A 15,512-nucleotide genomic window follows, 5' to 3' on the forward strand; every position below is an offset into this window, starting at 1 on the left:
ACATAAAAGTTAACTCAAAATTGATCATAGACCTAAATGGAAAGCCCAAATTTATAAAATCTCTGGAAGAAGGCCGGGCGCGGTGGCTCAAGCCTGTAATCCCAGCACTTTGGGAGGCCGAGGCGGGTGGATCACGAGGTCAAGAGATCGAGACCATCCTGGTCAACATGGTGAAACCCCGTCTCTACTAATACAAAAAAAAACTAGCTGGGCATGGTGGCGCGTGCCTGTAATCCCAGCTAGTCAGGAGGCTGAGGCAGGAGAATTGCCTGAACCCAGGAGGCGGAGGTTGTGGTGAGCCGAGATCGCGCCATTGCACTCCAGCTTGGGTAACAAGTGAAACTCCATCTCAAAAAAAAAAAAAAAAAAAAAAAAAAAAAATCTCTGGAAGAAAATTGTTATGACTTTGGGCTTGATAAAGATTTCTTAGGTATAACACCAAAAGCATGATTTAAAAAAGAAAAAAATGATAAATTGGACTTCATTAATATTAAGAATATCTCTTTGAAAGCCACGTTTAAGGGAATAAAAGGACAAGCCTCAGACTGGGAGGAAGTATTTGTAGAAGATAATCTGATAAAAGACTTGTATTCAGAATATATAAGGAACTCTCAACACTCAATAATAAGGCCAGTCCCAGTAGCTCACGCCTATAATCCCAGCACTTTGGGAGGCCTAGGTGGGCAGATCACTTGAGGCCAAGAGTTTGAGACCAGCCTGGCCAATGTGGTGAAACCCCATCTGTACTAAAAATAAAAAAATCAGCCAGGCATGGTGGCACAGGCCTGTGACCTCAGCTACTCAGGAGGCTAAGGCATGAGAATCGCTTGAACTCATGAGATTGTGCCACTGCACTCCAGCCTGGGTGTCAGAGTGAGATTCTGTCTCCAAAAAAAAAAGAAAGGAAAAAAAACCCTCAATAATAATAAAATAAACAATCTAGTAAAAAGTGGGCAAAAGGTTTGAACAGATGTTTTGTCAGAGAAGATACATGAACAGCAAATAAGCACATTAAAAAAAGATGATCAACATCATCAGTCATTAGTGAAATACAGAGTAAAACTTATAAGATTATACCACTGTAATGTGTTCAGTTTAAAAGCCTGACAGTAACAAGTGTTGATGAGGATGTGAAGCAGCTGAAACTCTTATATACTTGTTCTGGGAATGTAAAATGGTACGACCACTTTGGAAAATAGTCTGGCATTTTCCTAAGGACTTAAAATAGACACTACCAAGTGATGCAGCCATTTTGCTCCTAGGCATTTATCCAAGAGGAATGAATACATATGAACACATAAAGATTTGTATTCAAATACATGGCAGCTTTATTTGTAATAGGCAAAAATTGAATATATTCAAATGTGCATCAACAGGGTCATTTGTGGTATATTTATACAATGGAATACTATTCAATAAAAGGGAGTGAGGCATTGATACATACAACATATTTTATTCTCAATGTAATTTTTGTAAGGAAATGAAGTCAGAAAAAATGACACATTTATGAAATTCTGTAAAATCTACTCAAAAAGCAGATCAGATTGCCTGGAGACCTGAGCTACAAATGGATGACTTGTCAAGAAAATGTTTGTGAGTAATAGTTATGTTCATCATCTTAATTGTCATGATGGTTTCATGGATATGTGTACATATGTCAGAATTTATTGAATTGTATACTTTAAATGTGTGTAATTTATCATAGCTTAGTTATGTCTCAAAATCTGTTAAAAAAATACCTCATGTATGTTCTTCAACATTTATAGCATGCTGCTCAAATTTCAGAATCACATAAGGGACTGAGACTAATTTTTAAAATAATTTTTCAGTGATTGGATTTGAGGTATCACATGCATTGTGTATAGCAAATTTACTTATAATTTTAACTTATGACAAAATTGAGAAACCAGATGTTTTACTTTGTTTTCTGAATTTCTGAATAAATTTTCAGAATGACATAAAATGTTAAAATTTATTTTAGATTAAAATATTGTTATCCAATATTTTAAATTAAAATATTTAATGATAAAGAAAAAGAAAGGGAAGAATGTTATGAGACACCCTAAGTGCCAAATGGAGGAAGTCAGTGGAATTCCAGGCTTGAGAGAAATTCTTTTGATCTTGATTGGATGATTAGGTACTAATGGTAGAGAGAATAAATTGCTCCTCAAAAATGGAACTTGTAAATATGTTACCTTGTAGGGCAGAAAGGACTTTGCAGATGTGAACAAAGGTAAAGGCTTTGAACTGGGGAGATTATCCTGGGTTATCCAGGTGGGCTGAACTTAATCACATGGATTCTTAAAAGTGGAGAAACTTTCCCAACTATGGTCAGAGAGAGAGATGACTACAGAGGAATGATCAGAGAAATGCAGTATTGCTGATTGAAGATGGAGAAAGGGGGTCACCAGCCAAGAAATGTGGGCAGCCTCTAGAATATGGAAAAAGCCAGGAGATGGGTTCTCTCCTAGAGCCTCCAGAAGGAATGCAGCCCTGCCAACACCTTGATTTTAGCCCAGTGAGACCCATTCTGGACTTCTGATCTCCAGAACTATAAGATATAAATTGGTATTATTTCAGCCGCTAAGTTTGTGTTAATTTCTTTCTTTTTTTTTTTTTTTTGAGATGAAGTCTTGCTCTGTTTCCCCAGGCTGGAGTACAGTAGTATGATCTCAGCACAATGCAACCTCCACCTCCCAGGTTCAAGTGATTTTCCTGCCTCACCCTCCTGAGTAGCTGGAACTACGGGCACACACCACAATGCTTGGCTAATTTTTGGATTTTTAGTAGAGACAGGGTTTCACTATGTTGGCCAGGCTGGTCTCGAACTCCTGATTTCAAGTGATCCACCTGCCTCTGCCTTTGAAAGTGCTGGGATTACAGGTATGAGCCACTTCACTTGGCCTGTTTGTGTTAATTTCTTATGGCATCTGTAGAAAACTAATATCATATATAAGGAAGTAAAGCTCAGAAGTCATGTTTTGCCAGAGGATTGCAATGGAAAGTAAACTCTGTATTATTAAGATACCTTTCTATTCCCTGGGAATTGTTTTTCCTTCCACATAGCAAACTTCATTTTCCCCAAAAGTAAAACATACATTTAGAATTACTTTTTAATGAATAAATACAAAATAATAGAGTTGGAATAAACCTTAGATATGATTCTAGTCTAACACCCTGAAAGGATAGATGTAGAAACTGAGTGAGGGGCCAAAGATTCCACAGCTAGTTAATAGTGGATCTGAGCCCAAGGCGGGTGGATCACCTGAGGTTGGGAGTTCAAGACCAGCCTGATGAACACAGAGAAACCTCATTTCTACTAAAAATATGAAGTTAGCCAGCCATGGTGGCAGATGCTTGTAATCCCAGCTACTCGGCTGAGGCAGGAGAATTGCTTGAACCTGTGGGCTGGAGGTTACGGTGAGCCAAGATTGTACCATTGCACTCCAGCCTGGGCAACGAAAGTAAAACATGTCTCAAAAGAAAAAAGTAGATCTGAGTTTACTGATCCTTTCTTCCTTCCATATTTTTATGGTGGGGATTTAATATGACCAAGGTTTTTTATTCTTTCTATACAGACCCCAAATTCTACTCTTGTATGGTTTTTCTCTTTGGCATATAATAGACTTTGGGAAACAATTTATATAATAGTGCTTTAATGAGATAGTATTATAAGAGGATGTAGTATTAAAAACTTTTGCCTTGGGTTTTTTCTCTCTGCATCTCAACTCTCTGAAACCTCTCTTCCTCCATTTGCTAGTTAACGTATACTCAAATATTGGCAGCTAGATATGGTCCTCTGTTCTTGACTGTCCGTATTTAAGCCAAACTAATCTAATTAATAAGATAAATCTGCTATGTGTTGTATATGCACAGACATTCTAATAATGCACTTCAGAGATAGATTTTAATTATGCTTGGATGTTCTTAATTAGTACTCCTGATAGAATGGAATTTTATTTTTACTTCTATAATTGAACACTCAGGTATAGTGTAATTCTCCAGATTAGATTTTTCAGATTAAATTTAGAGAAGGAATATAGTCAGCTTGTAATCGTATTTCAGCACTGATTCTTTATAGTGTCTGATATTTTCCCATCTTTATGATGATTGATTCATCTCATTATTTGTTGAGTACTGCTTCTGTACTATTTACTTATACTAGGCAGTGGGAGTATGAAGTGAATAGGACACATTCTCTACATGTAGAGTGTTTATAGACTTCTGTCATATGTGACCTTGTTGGTTTGTTCTTAGAAATCATCAGGAGACTTGGAACCAACCTCATTGGCCCTAGTGAATCACCTCAAATTAATATTTCTACCACTGTGGCACAGGTAGAAATTTGACTTTTCTATAAAAATAACCTAGACAAGTAATAGGGGCTCATTCCTACTGTCTTTACCCTTATCAATATATAAGTTCCATGGAGACAGAACGTTTTCTGTTATTTAATGTTGTATCTGTGCTACAACAGCGCCCGGCACATAGTAGGTGTTCAGTAGATATTTGTTGAATAAATAAGTGAATGGCTCCTACTTATCCTTCAGCTTTTAATTAATTTATTGTTATGATTTTAAATTTCTGTCTCCTTTTAGAGATGGGGATCTCACTATGTTGGCCAGGCTGGTCTTGAACACCTGGCAGCCTCAAGTGATACACCCACCTTGGCCTCCCAAAGTGCTGGGATTACAGTCGTGAGCCACCAAGCCTGTCCCACAACTACTTTTTTTTTAAGATTCAGGGTTTCACTATATTGCCCAGGCTAGACTCCAGTTCCTGGGCTCAAGCAGTCTTCCCATCTCAACCTCCCAAGTTACTGGAGGTACAGGCACGTGCCACTGCACCCAACTGCTGCCATAACTTTAACAGTGAGGCCTGTCAGATTTACCTTTGAGCTAAGGGGTCTCTTGACTTGGTATGGAGCTGGATACAGCTTATGAGAGGTAAGAGGTAATGCATAAAATTAACCAGGCATGGTGGCACATGCCTGTAGTCCCAGCTATATGGGAGACTGAGGCAGAAGAATTGCTTGAACCCAGAAGGCGGAGGTTGCAGTGAGCTGTGATTGTGCCACTGCACTCCAGCCTGGGCAATATGAGCAAGACTCAGTCTTCAGCAACAGCAACAATCAACAAAGAGGCAGGGTGTAGAGTCAAGAAAGAAAGTGCCAGAGAAGGATTCAGGTTGCTTCAGGTGTAAAAGAGCAGTAAATAGTTTTATTTATACAATGGTATGGTATTAAAAGACAATGAGAGGAATAGTACAGTAACTTCAGCTGCTTTCTAAGTGCTGTAGATCTTTTAAAATCCATCATAGTAGTCTTACTGACTTCTTTAGTGCTGGTCGAGTTTTAAAAACTATTCAGGCCAGGCGCAGTGGCTCATACCTGTAATCCCAGCACTTTGGGAGGCCAGGGCGGGTGGATCACGAGGTCAAGAGTTCAAGACCAGACTGGCCAACATGGTGAAACTCCATCTCTACTAAAAAATACAAAAATTACCTGGGCATGGTAGCTTGTGCCTGTAATCCCAGCTACTTGGGAGGCTGAGGTAGGAGAATTGCTTGAACTGGGACCTGGGAGGCAGAGGTTGCAGTGAGCTGAGATCGTGCCACTGCACTCCAGCCTGGGCAAGAGAGCGAGACTCTGTTTCAGAAAAACAACAACAACAAAAAAAAAACTAGTCAATTATGTTGCCAAAAGTACTGTAGGTCGTCAAGTATCCTTTATCCAAAATGCTTGGGACCAGAAGTGTTTTGGATCTTGGATTTTTTTCAGATTTTGGAATATTTGTGTATTTCACTAAGGGAAAAACATATTTTGGCATGTAATATATAATATTTACATAATTGTAATCCAGTGCTCTAAAATGATTATACCCACTAAAATCTACAAACAATTAGGAACTGTGGTTGGTTGCTCCAAATAACTATGATAAACCACACTGTTTATATCACATGTATTAGCCCATTGTCACATTGTCGATTGACTTCATACACATACATGTATACATAAGATACAGTATCTTAAGGATGGAACTCAGGTGTAAACATGCAATTTATATATGTTCGTATGTACTCATACATGCAGCTTGAAGGTAACTTTATACGTTATTTTTAATAATTTAGTTCATGAAGTAAAATTTGTAGACCTTGAACCATTAGAAAGCAGAAGTATTAGGTGTAGAGTTTTCTACTTACGGCATCATGTTAGAATTCAGAAAGTTTAAGAGTTTGGAGCATCCTGGAGTTTGGATTTTCCAATTAGGAATGCTAAAACCTAATCAAAGTGAGACTTGGACATTAAAAGTTTGAGAGCCATGGTTTTATTTGCTTCGTAGTACATAATTGCAACAATACTGTTATCTTAATGACTGTGTAGAATCTGATGACTCCCCAATATATAACTGTCACCCACACTGTCTCCTGAGCTCAGGCCCTGTGTCTGATAACCTTCCGGATATCTCACAAGCACCCCTTGCTCAACATGCCCCAGCCAGAGTTCTCTTGCTCTCTATAAAAAGCACTCCAGAATGTTTGAATTAAATTGAAGGGAAAGAATAAAAAGTCCTGATGAGTGGAACCGTAAAATGTTTCATCTTATTTCCCTAAGTTTAAAAAGATCATGAAAATAATACGTTTAATGTTAAACTATTTAAATAATATAAAAATAAAATCTAAGAAGTGAAAATTCCTTCTTCTTCTCCCATATCTCATTCTTCAGAGGTAACACTGTTTTAGCAGTTTGGTAAAAAAAAAATAATAATAAATTGCACTGTTTGTATTACATGTATTAGCTTATTGTGGTATCATCAACTGACTTTTTCTTTTTTTTAATGGTCCAGAGAACCAAATCATCACCGGGCACTATGCACCGTAACAGTACACTTCATTTACTACAATGCTATTCCTTTTTACTTTTTTTTTTTTTTTTTTTGAGATAGTATCTTGCTCTGTTGCCCAGGCTGGAGTTCAGTGGTATGATCATGGCATGATACTCCTGCCCTGCCTCAGCCTCTCCAGTAGCTGGGACCACAGGCATGCGCCACCACACCTGGTTAAGTTTTTATTTTTAGCAGAGATCGGGTCTCACTGTGTTGTACAAGCTGGTCTCAAACTTCTGGGCTCCAGCCTTGACCTCCGAAAGTGCTGGGATTACAGGTGTGAGCCACTGGGAGTGACATTTTTTTTAATGGATGAACATTTACAAAATATTTTCCCAATTCAGTTGTTTGGATGTTTTTGTTTAGACTCTTAGCTAAATGATTCTCTACTGTATTTATCTCATCCTTTTCAAAAACTGTGTATTTTTATAGTATGCATTTGCCAAATTTTACTTAAATATTCCCATTACCATCCTCTTGAGGAGAAACTTTGAAATACTTTTATTTAGCCATACAGTTAAAATTTAGCTGGAACTAAGTGATCTGTGTTTAGTTGATGAACAGATCTGTCCCTTTGTTCTTCCTATTCTTGCATCATTACTTTTCGTCTCCCCTAGATTCTTTTCCCTATGCATTTAAGCCTATCTGGTTCTTCTCAAGCCTTTGCTCTCCACTTCTCTTTCACCAAATAATTTCACCTTTCCCCTTTTTATAACCCTAATATAAGTATCAAATTTCTCACCTATTACTTTTGCCTCTCTATACATCTCTCTTCTACTTTTAACTTTCATGTTCATAATATGCTGCCTTTCTCTTATTTTGACTTCTTACTGTCTCAAACTTCGGAGAATCCCCACTGCCTAGTGTTCTTGGGAGATACTAGAGGATACACAAAATGCCACCTCCCAGAAGCTTGAGGCATTTTTTTCCTTTAAAAAAAAATATTTTAGCCAAATACTCACTTATAAGAAGTGCTCCATTTTATTCTCAGTACCCTCAGAAAGATTTCAGAGGTAATTGCATCTACAAAATAAAGACTAAGTGCTAAAAAAATGAGAAATCAGATAAGAATATGTAAAAATGAATAACATTATTACTAAATTTCTTTTTTTTCTTTTTTTTTTTTTTTTTGAGACAGAGTGTCACCCTGTCGCCCAGACTAGAATGTAGTGGTGCAATCTCTGCTCACTGCAACCTCCACCTCCCAGGTTCAAGAGATTCCCTGCTTCAGTCTCCGAAGTAGCTGGGATTACAGGTGCCCACCACCATGCCTGGCTAATTTTTTGTGTTTTTAGTAGAGATGGGGTTTCACCATGCTAGCTAGGCTGGTCTCGAACTCCTGATCTCAGGTGATCTGCCCACCTCAGCCTCCCAAAGTGCTGAGGTTACAGGTATGAGCCACTGTGCTGGGCCTACTGAATTGTTTTTCTTTTTCTTTCTTTCTTTCTTTTTTTTTTTTTTTTTTGAGACAGAGTTTCCCTCTTGTCCCCCAGACTGGAGTGCAGTGGTGCAATCTCGGCTCACTGCAACCTCCACCTCTTGGGTTCAAGCGGTTCTCCTATCTTAGTCTCCTGAGTAGCTGGGATTACTGGCGGCCGCCACCATGCCCAGCTAATTTTTATATTTTCAGTAGAGATGGGGTTTCGCCACATTGGGCAGGCTGGTCTCGAACTCCTGACCTCAAGTGATCTGGCCACCTCAGCCGCCCAAAGTGCTAGAAGTACAGATTTGAGCCATCACGCCTGGCCACTAAATTCTTTTAAAAATCCCTTGAATACACTAAATGATGTATTGAACATAGCTGATGACCAAATGGCGATGTAAAAATACCATCAGGCCAGGCGTGGTGGCTCACTCTTAATCCCATCTCTTTAAAAGGACGAAGAAGAAGGATCACCTGAGCCCAAGATCACTTTGAGATCAGCCTCGGCAACATAGCGAGACCTTGTCTCTACCAAAAAAAAAAATTTTTTTAAAACAATGGGTGTGAACTACTGAGTAATCCTAAACTACTCAGGAGGCTAAGGGGAAGGATTGCTTGAGCCCAGGAATTCAAGACTTCAGTGAACGATGATGGTACCGCTATACTCCAGCCTGGGCAACAGAGCAAGACCCTCTCTCTTAAGAGACAATGAATGAATGAATGAATGAATGAATGAATGAAAATTCCATCAAAGAATGTCTCTTAGGATATAAAGCAAAGGGACAAAGATGGAAAATGAGAGAAATATCCAGTGGTTCTCAACTATACCTGGCTGCACATTAGGATCATCTAACGTGCTTTTTAAAAACACAGTTACCCTCACCCCATCACAGACCAATTAAATCCAGACTCTGGGGTGGAGTCCAGGCATCAGTAGCTTTTTTTTAAAGCTCCTCAGGTGATTGTGTTGTTTAGCCCAGGTTTAGAAAAATGTTTAAGAAACCTGAAGGATAAAACCAAAATGTCCAAAGTCTATCTAATAATACGTCTAGAGATAGAGGACAGAGTCATCAAAGGAGAAGAAATAATGCTAGAAAATTTTTCTGGAGATCCCCCAAGACTTGTCTTCAGCAGTTAAGGGCCAGAATATCAAGACCCCTGCAGGAATTCAGGAAGAAAGACAAGTACCTTGACATATCCTTGTGATGGGTCTGAACTCCAAGAATAAAGATTATTATGTCTTCCAGAGAAGAAAAGATGGGAGCCACAGTGTGCCCTCTGAAGGGAAAGAAACCTACCTGGCCTAAGTGATCCAAACACAGGTTCTGCTTTTTCCCCCAGATGCCACTCTCCAGTGCATTCCCCTGGCTTACTCCTGCTTTCTCTACTGACCCCAGGCCTAGAGCTTCTCCAGGCTCCCCTGGGAAGAGCAGTTGGTGTTTGGGAGGCAGCTTGTTCTTTTTTGCTCTCTCCTTCCATTTGACCTCATCTGCTGTGTGGTGTTCAGAAAGTCCCTCAAAGTTCTGGTTCAGTTATGAACACCTTTTCCTGTTTTCCATCTCAGAGTTTTGCAAATTTTAAAAACTTTTTCTTGTCATCCCAGCATCTTCCTGGGGAGAAGAAGTTAATGACTTTGTCCTTGTTCAACCTTTTTGAGGCCAAATAGGATAAAATTATATTAAGGAGAATAATACTATATTCAGGTTCATCTTTTATTATATAATAGCAATTTGGATAGTCTAATATTTTCTAGTTTTTTTTGTTTTGTTTTAATATAATCTTTTGATTTCTGCCTACTTAAAAACAGTAATTTATCCAATTCAGCACTCAGAGTCAGGGCAAATGTGGTCTGTTAGCTTTGTTTTCTTCGGTAATTATTTGTACTAAGAAGAAAAAGAAATTCACCAAAGAAATATCTTTCTGAAAACTCTCCTGTTAGTAGCATAATCTGAGGTAAGATACTGATATTTTAAGAAAGAGAACAACACAGTAATTTACATAATATACATGAGGAATTGGTGGATATAGCTTTAAAATGACTTATCATTTGGTGAACCGGATAGTTATGTTAACTGAAGTTTTTAGTATACTGTTGATGAAATATTAAGTGTATTCTCATTTTTCTGTTATTGTCTCAGGTATTTGCTGACTAGCACTTTGGAAAGTATATGCTTATCTGCCATGTCCATAACAGAATGTACTGTGTGTTCCCTTTCTAATGTACTAGGTAGCAATTTTCCACCTTTGGACAGTGCAGCACAGTAAGCTTTATCATAGAATAATATCCATAGCTACATAGTGATTTTAAATCCAGAATAAACCTAGAGTGAGGGAAAGAAGAAAAGTCTGTCTTATAAAAACAGTGAAACTGTCTCATTGTGTCGTTAAGATTTTTAGGAATTGTCTGTTCTTACTCTTTTTCATGTAACATTCAATCAAGGCAAAAGTTTTATTTGTTTTGTTAGCTTCCAAAAAACCTATACTCCTAATGGTTAACTAGAATTAAGGGAAATAGTTTGAAAATTCAGTATATTTCTTTATTCTTCCAGATTTATCTGCTTTTGAAAGTTCAAAAGTTTGTTTTCTTGTTATTTTTATCTTTGTGTTTTAATTATTCATCGTACTTCTCTTTATATGGACTTAGTACTACTGACAAGAGTCATCCTCTGAGATTACTAAAATTACTTGCATCCCTTGAAGTGTTGGAGCCAAAAAATGAAGAGCTAATTCCTTTATCAAATGGGATTTAGAAAGCTACTAAATCAGTTTATACAAGTTGCCTATTTACTTGAATTTAAGCAAGCCATTGTTTCCAAAATAGCAAGGTTAGAACCAAAATAAAATGTTTTTTTGTTCATTTGTTTGTTTTCTCTTTTTTTTGAGACAGAGTCTTGCTCTGTTGCTCAGACTAGAGTGCAGTGGCATGACCTCGGCTCACTGCAACTTCTGCCTCCTGGGTTTAAGCAGTTCTCTCGCCTCAGCCACCCGAGTAGCTGAGATTACAGGCACGCGCCACCAAGCCCGGCTAATTTTTGTATTTTTGATAGAGACGGGTTTCATCATGTTGGCCAGGCTGGTCTCAAATTCCTGGCGTCAAGTGATCCCACCTGCCTCAGCCTCCCAAAGTGCTGATATTATAGGCATGAGCCACTGTGCCCAGCCTGAAAACATTTGTTCATTGACAGTATTTTCATTTAAAAATTTAGCTGAGGCTGGGTGCGGTGGCTCATGCCTGTAATCCTAGCACTTTGGGAGGCTGAGGCAGGTGGATCACGAGGTTAGGAGTTCAAGACCAGCCTAGCCAAGAGGGTGAAACCCCTGTCTCTACTGAAAATACAAAAAAAAATTTGCCAGGTGTGATGGCGGGTGCCTGTAATCCCAGCTACTTGGGAGGCTGAGGCAGAGAATTGCTTGAACCCGGGAGGCGGAGGTTGCAGTGAGCCGAGGTCGCACCACTGCACTCCAGCCTGGGTGACAGAGTGAGACTCCGTCTCAAAAAATAAAATAAAAATAAAAATTTAGCTGAACTCCAAATGAAGAACATTCAGAAGAAAGCACTGTCTTTGGATGTGTTGTAGTTATGTTTGCTCAATACTTTGTTTTAAATTTTTTTTTGACATTGGGCATGTGTGCTCTCTGTAGCACTCTCAATGATTTGAAAGCAAGTGGGAGATATTATGACACCTCACCACTAAATACTACAGCATTTGTCTCCTACGAACAATGATATCACCTTACATAAAACCATAATACTATATGACACTCCAGAAGGCTAACATAGTAATAATAAGATAATATACAGTCTGCTTTTCCAAGCTTTTTTTTTTTTTTGGACGGAGTTTTGCTCTTTTGCCCAGGCTGGAGTGCAGTAGCACGATCTCAGCTCACTGCAGCCTCCACCTTCTGGTTTCAAGTGATTCTCCTGCCCCAGCCTCCCTAGTAGCTGGGATTACAAGCACCCACCATCATGCCCGGCTAATTTTTGTATTTTTAGTAGAGGCAGGGTTTCACCATGTTGGCCAGGCTGATCTTGAACTCCTGATCTTGTGATCCCCCTGCCTTAGCCTCCCAAAGTGCTGGGATTACAGGCATGAGCCACTTCACCCTGCCTGCTTTTCCAAGTTTTTATAATGTTTTGTCCCCTAACCCAGGATCCAGCCAAGGATCACTGATTACACTTGGTTGTCATATCTCTATAATCTCCTTTAATCTGGAACAGACCTCCCTCTCTCTCTTTCTCTTCTAAGAGATGGGGTCTTGCTCTTCTGCCCAGGCTGGAGTACTGTAGCATGATCACAGTTCACTACAGCCTCAAACTCCTGAGCTCAATGAATAGTCCTTCCACCTCAGTCTCCTGAGTAGTTGGGACTAGAGGCACATGCCACCTTTTTGGTTCTTTATGTCATTAACATTTTTTAGGAGTCTAGGCCAATGGTCTTGTAGAATGCTCCACAATCTGTTTTTGTCTTTTCTTCTTGATTAGTTTCTGGTTAAACATTTTTATAGGAATACCACATAGGTGATAGCACAGGCCGGGTGCAGTGGTTCATACCTGTAATCTCAGCACTTTGGGAGGCCGAGGCGCGTGGATCACGAGGTCAGGAGTTCAAGACCAGCCTGGCCAATATGGTGAAACCCTGTCTCTACTAAAAAAATACAAAAAAATAAGGCAGGCATGGTGGTGTGTGCCTGTAATCCCAACTACTTGGGAGGCTGAGGCAGAAGAATTGCTTGAACCGAGGAGGCAGAGGTTGCAGTGAGCCGAGATTGCACCACTGCACTCCAGCCTGGGCGACAGAGAGAGACTACGTCTCAAAAAAAAAAAAAGTGAAAGGTGATAGCACATCTATATCACATTACTACATCACATTAGGAGACACAGTAATAGCAGTTTTTTTCATTATTAATGATGCAGAGTTTGGTTATGATGCAGATCACTTCTTTTTTTTTTTTTTTTTTTTTTGAGACGGAGTCTCGCTCTTGTTACCCAGGCTGGAATGCAATGGCGCGATCTCGGCTCACCGCAACCTCCGCCTCCTGGGTTCAGGCAATTCTCCTGCCTCAGCCCCCTGAGTAGCTGGGATTACAGGCACGCGCCACCGTGCCCAGCTAATTTTTTTGTATTAATAGAGACGGGGTTTCACAATGTTGACCAGGATGGTCTCGAGCAGATCACTTCTTAAAGTGGTAATCATTTTATTTGAAAGGTCCTTTTTCTTTTTTAATAATAAGTAATCTGTGGGGTACTTTTCCTGTAACTGCTCACCTAGTGGTTTTAATTTGTTCAATGCTTTAAAACTCAGTTTAACCAGGGATCTATTGATGGATGTCAGTATCTCTGTGAAGCCCCAGGAAATTTTTTTGTGGGCATATATTTTCCCAGGCATCCAGTCCAGGACGCTCCAAATATTTAAAAGATCTTTTCCCTGTGTTATTGAGATGCCTTTTACAAGTTTCTGTGCATCACAGAAGTGTGTTACAAGTAGTAGGTTTCTAGAAGCTGGGAACCAATCCCGTTCATCTGATTTTCCTGATTATCTAGCCAGCCTTATGTAAAGCTAGGTACTTAAATTTCGTTGTTTGTTTGAGAATGATTTGTTCTGGCCTTTCACTTATCCAGAGCCAAACATTTGAATTTTTTATGTTTGGTATAAACTGTACTAGAAACTAAAGCAGAAGGACTTAGCCCCTGGTTTTTGCTGTTCTCTTTGAAGATTTTGGGGCACAACAGTTGTATTTGTGTCTTTGTTGAACTGAAGTCAATGGTGGTCATTTGGAAATGAGTTAAAACACTACAATATATGTTTTAGTTGTCTAATTATAGTTGAATCAATAAGATATTTTCCACAAGTGCAGAAAGACTCTTTGACTCTGTAGACAAAAATGCTCAGGAGATGATTTTAGGGGGCCTTAAGTTTGTTTTTAGCCTAATGTGGAATAGCTGTAGGATTGGTTCCTTTTTGATATTCCCTGCCCAAGCAGGGAGCACTGTGGAATTCATCATGGCAGTGGCTGGGTGTGTTTTGTTTAGCCTGTGATTAGCCTGTTACATTGGCTTGCCTTGCATGAAAAAGCCTCTGTCAGGTGACCAACAATAACAGTAAGAGCTAACATTTGAATAGTATACCTTAAACATATACATTATACCAGTTCATCAAGAAGATTATTTGTGAAAACAGGTATTTTTATTCTAATCACATAGGCAAGAAAGAAGGTCTCAGAGAAGTTAAAGTAGCTCCACATCAAACAGCTTGTAAGGAGCAGAGGAAGACCCCCCTCCCCCCGCTAGATTCCAAGACAATTTCCTTGCACTTTCTGTCTTACCATTCTAAAAGGTAGAGGCATTCTAGTGAGTTTAAATATGAACAAAGCATAGACCTTGCTCTGAAGGATCTTTTAAACTTAACAGGCGTGTAGTCTTATAAATCTCTTATAGACAACGAATTGAAAGGAAAGCTGAGGAAGTACATAAAAGGGCAAAATGACCTACAAATAGAGGGTCAAGATTGGTGTGACAGAAGTAGCATTTGAGGGGAGTTACGCTTTTTTTTTTGTTTGTTTGTTTATCTTTTTCCTTTTTCGTGTGGAGAATGGGGTCTCGCTATATTGCCCAGGCACGTCTTGAACTTCTGGGCTCAAGCTATCCTCCCACCTCTGCCTCCCTAAAAGCTGGGATTACAGGCGTGAGCACAGTGCCCAGCCCAGAAGTAGCATTTGAGGGAGGTAGATGTTTTGGAAACAAGAAAGGGAGTGAAGATAGAATGACTATGGGAAAGCACTGGGCATGTTGTAGAAGCGGAATTGGCCTAGTTTAGCTACAGCATGAGCTGCTTGAAAGAAAGTAAAAGAAAATAACGGCAGCTAGAACTGAAGGATAGATTAGGGCCAGATTGTGAAGGGCCTTGAATGCCGTATGGAAGAACCTCATTCCGTAGGTATTTTGAGCAGGAGATGAAAAATGACCCTACAGAAGGCCCAATCATGATCATAAATAATGCTTAAACACGTTTAAGTTACCAATCTGTGCTGATGTCTTAAGGAGTGTTATCTCACTGCTGCCTCACTGTAACCCTATGAATCGTGTACTGTGTCCATTTTGCAGATGAGAAATGAAGGCTCAATGAAATTAAGGAAATTGGAAATGTCAAGAGCTGGACCTAGGACTCAGACTTGGGTCTCTCAGATTCTAAAGCCTGTTCTGTTTC

At 39.4% G+C, this 15,512-nt stretch overlaps 1 protein-coding gene across 1 annotated transcript in view; it reads left to right on the forward strand.

The window, feature by feature from the left end:
• The first annotated feature begins 354 nt into the window (after positions 1 to 354).
• The window catches only part of FKBP5 (FKBP prolyl isomerase 5), an 89,059-nt gene continuing 73,901 nt past the window's right edge, over positions 355 to 15,512 (forward strand). The window contains exon 1 of the mRNA XM_012461601.2: positions 355 to 2,883. The gene's annotated coding sequence lies outside the window, so the exon portion shown is untranslated. The remainder of the gene's footprint in view (positions 2,884 to 15,512) is intronic.

The sequence above is a fragment of the Aotus nancymaae genome, unplaced genomic scaffold (assembly GCF_030222135.1).
Source record: "Aotus nancymaae isolate 86718 unplaced genomic scaffold, 86718_ANA_hifiasm-v0.15.2.pri h1tg000040l, whole genome shotgun sequence".
Classification (NCBI taxonomy): Eukaryota; Metazoa; Chordata; class Mammalia; order Primates; family Aotidae; genus Aotus; species Aotus nancymaae.